A 3,642-nucleotide genomic window follows, 5' to 3' on the forward strand; every position below is an offset into this window, starting at 1 on the left:
ACATGTGATGCGGCCAGCCCTCGACGTGGATGGGCCTATTTTGAGAGATCAGTGCTTTTTCCTTGGCATGTGAGTGGGCAGGAAGGTGGTTAGACGTGAGCCCATGTTTCCACAGTTTCACCCAGCAGGGCCATGAGGGGAGTGAGCAGCAAAGGGTCTGGCAGAGGGGTGTGGCCCAGGGCTGTCACTCAGCAAGGCTTGCCGGGAACCAGTCACTTAGAAAGCTGGGGGTCCCAGGTGTCCAAACCCTCCCCTGGGTCCCCTGCCCCCTGTCCCAAGAGCTGCTGGAGGAAGAGGGACTCTGGACCCTCAACCCACTGTGTGCTTGGGTTCCTGTCAGGTGTTGAGCTTGACACTGCTGTGTACATGCGAGTGTGGCTGAGTATATGCGCATGTATGAATGGCCAGTGTGCATATGCGTGAGTATATGTGTGTGTCTGTGCAAATCTGTGCTCGTATGTATGTGTGTGTGTTGCAGGGAAGCGGGCCTTCCCATCATCCCATCACTGAATTCCCAGGGAAACGTTCTGTGCCTTCAGAAGTGCATGTGCGTGTGGTCAACACTGTGCTTGCTGACCAGCTGTGGAGACAGATTTTTAAGGGGCATTTTAAAAATTACAAAACCAAAATGACAGTAGTGTTCTCTCATCATAAAGCTTCCCAAATCCCTACATCGTGGACAGTCTCTTCCCTCTTCCATCTCTGGTCTTGATCTGGACTCACTGCCATGGAGTCGGCGCTGACCCAGAGCAACCCCTGTTGGTTTCGGAGACGGTCGGTCGGTCCCTGTTTTCTGGAGGAGATGCCCAGTCTCTCTCCCACGGAGCTGCTGGTGGTTTCCATTTGCCAACCACGCGGATCGCAGCCTGTGTTAGACAGTTCTCTAGAGAACGAATCCAGGACACTTATGTATATGTATATTTATACACACACATACATACATACATATATACGTATACGAGGATAGATATATTCAGCATGAAGGACTATAACAGCTAATTAGTCCACACAGCAGTTCAGAGGGCTCAGATCAACTCACTTTCATGAAATAGTTAATATATTGGAAATCCTTCTACTCACAAGGGCTCCTGGATGCAAGGTCAGGAAAGCAGACAGCTGCATCTTTCCTCTGGCAATGCAGGTAGTCCGGCCATAGGCAGCGAACAGCAGGGCGGGTCACCAACAGTCTGGAGCTTAGGGAAGCAGGCCCAGATGGGATATCGAACTCAAGCAAAGCAAGATGACAGGATCCACCAGCCTCAAGCTCAAGTGATGTCCACATCAGCAGCGTGGCAAAGCAAGTCTCGAAGGAGCCTCAAGCTCTAACAACACGATCCACAGGTTGGCTGTCCTACAGGTGGTGTAGCTCACAAGTTCAGGCAGAGAATTAGCTAAAGTAGCTGCATGCTGGTCCGATCACGAAAGCAAGAGAGAGAGGGACAGGCCTTGCCGAGCCATTCATCTCTTTGCCTTCCACTCAAACTGCGACCTCATTAATCCCACATGGTCCTGTTGGCCAGGTTGGCACAATAAGCCTACCTATCACACAGCTCAACTCATAACTCGCATGCCACAGGAGGCCCCAAGGTTCTTTTGTCTCGAAGCGTCACGGAAACCTGTCTACCATGGGTGAAGGGCTGATACCAGAAACACTGGTGGCACAGCGTCCAGCAGCTGCAAGCCCCCTCAGGATCACAAACTGACCGCAGAGTGCTGGGTGGCAGAGGAACATTGTCAGAGGCAGCGCTGGAAGAGGACCCTCAGGTTGACTGGCAGAGCTGCTTCCGTCACGTCGTGGGGGCCCCAGGGGTGTGGATGGAGTGACGCCGTGGGGGCTTTCACTTGCTGATGGGGCAGGACTCAAACATTGGTCAATAATCCGAGCGTGGATGTACAAAGTCTGAATCTAGGAAAATTGGAAGCCGTCAAAAATGAGTGGAATGCATGAAGATTGATATCCCAGGTGTTAGTGAGCTGAGGCAGACTGGTATTGGCCATTTTTAGTCCAAGAACCATTTTTAGTCCAAGATTTCCTTTGCCAGGAAGGACAAATCCAAAAGGAATGGCATTGCAGCTACCAGGAGAAAGAATATATAAGTATAAGCCGACCTGAATATCAGCCGAGGCAACTAATTTTACCACAAAAAGTGCATTAAAAGTGTACTGAAAAACCCAGCTTACACACGAGTATAGAGGTCCCTCAAGACGGATCCTGAAATACAATACTGTCGGTAATGGAACAGTATCCGTAACTGTTGCATGCAAAACTGCTCAGATCCCTACACCAGCCCCTGAAGCCAGCGATGATGAAAATGGTTGACACCAACTGCTTTGGGCTGAAATCAATTAAACATGCACTCAAGATGCATGGATGACTATGAATGATCAAATACGAAGACTGGAAATAGAGAGGAAGGACCAGCAGTTGGAAACGTGGGTTTGGTGACGGCAAAGAAGCTGGAGGGCACACGATGGGGCGTTGGAAGGCCAACAGCGTCTTTATTACAAATACCTTCTTCCAGCAACATTCTCCGGATGGAACACGCCGGAATCAAAATAATTCTGCTTGTGGGAACAGAGGGTGGAGGCCAGGCTGGCAGGAACAGGCCCTCAGGTACTCGCATTCACGTTCGGGTTGAAGCTGAAGAAATGAAGACAAGTCAACAAGAGCCAAAATGCAGCCTCAAGCGCTCATATCGCTCGCCTGAATGTTAGGAACATCTGAAGAACAGATCCGATCGATCAAGCACCACTGCCAGAAGACGTGATGAGCTGTGGGAGGATGTCAAGAACATCACACGTGAAGAAAGCAAAAGGTTACGGGAAAGGTCTGAAAGAATAGGCCAACTTGGGCGCCAGGAGGGAATCTGACACTTGGACTTGAATGTAGAGTAGCTGAAGCAAATGAAGGGTGAGAGAGCGGAAAGGAAATATCAAAGGGCAGCTCAAGAAGACAAAATAGAGTTGGGTAACAAGCCAATGGGCATAGACCCGGAGTTGGAAGATCGCAAAGGAAGAAGACACTCGGCACATCTCAAACGGATAAACTTGTGAAAATTCAAACCTGTGGTTGTTGTTGTTGTTGTTGTTGTTAGGTGCCCCCGCGGGTGCACGCACAGCAGAAGGAAACGCTGCAGTCCCGGCCACCTTCACAAGGGCTCCTGTGCCTGAGCCCATTGGTGCAGGCACGGTGTCCGTGGGTCCCCGCACGGAGGGCCTTGCTCTCCTTGGCCGCCCTCCATGGCACCAAGCACAATGTCTTTCTGCAGGGACTGGTCTCTCCTGACAACATGTCCACAGTCTGTGAGACAAAGTCTTGCCCTCCTTGCCTCCAAGGAGCAAACTGGTCATACTTCTTCCAAGACAGATTGGTTTCAGCATTCCAATGGTACTTTCAATATTCTTTTTCTTTTTCTTTTTCCCCCCACAAATATCAATTGATTTATTGATAACCTATTATATTCTTCTGCATCACTTTACAACTTTGCCTTATTTCCTTTCTTTATATATAGCCTATAAGTGCTCCCAGAATTAAGGAAATAATCAATTAATATTATACTAATCTAATCACTGATATCCAAATATAATGCTCATACAAATATCTTTTTTTTAAATCATTTTACTGGGGGCTCGTACAACTCT

The sequence above is a fragment of the Echinops telfairi genome, unplaced genomic scaffold (assembly GCF_000313985.2).
Source record: "Echinops telfairi isolate 266 unplaced genomic scaffold, ASM31398v2 ScPeMD7_7458;HRSCAF=8496, whole genome shotgun sequence".
Classification (NCBI taxonomy): Eukaryota; Metazoa; Chordata; class Mammalia; order Afrosoricida; family Tenrecidae; genus Echinops; species Echinops telfairi.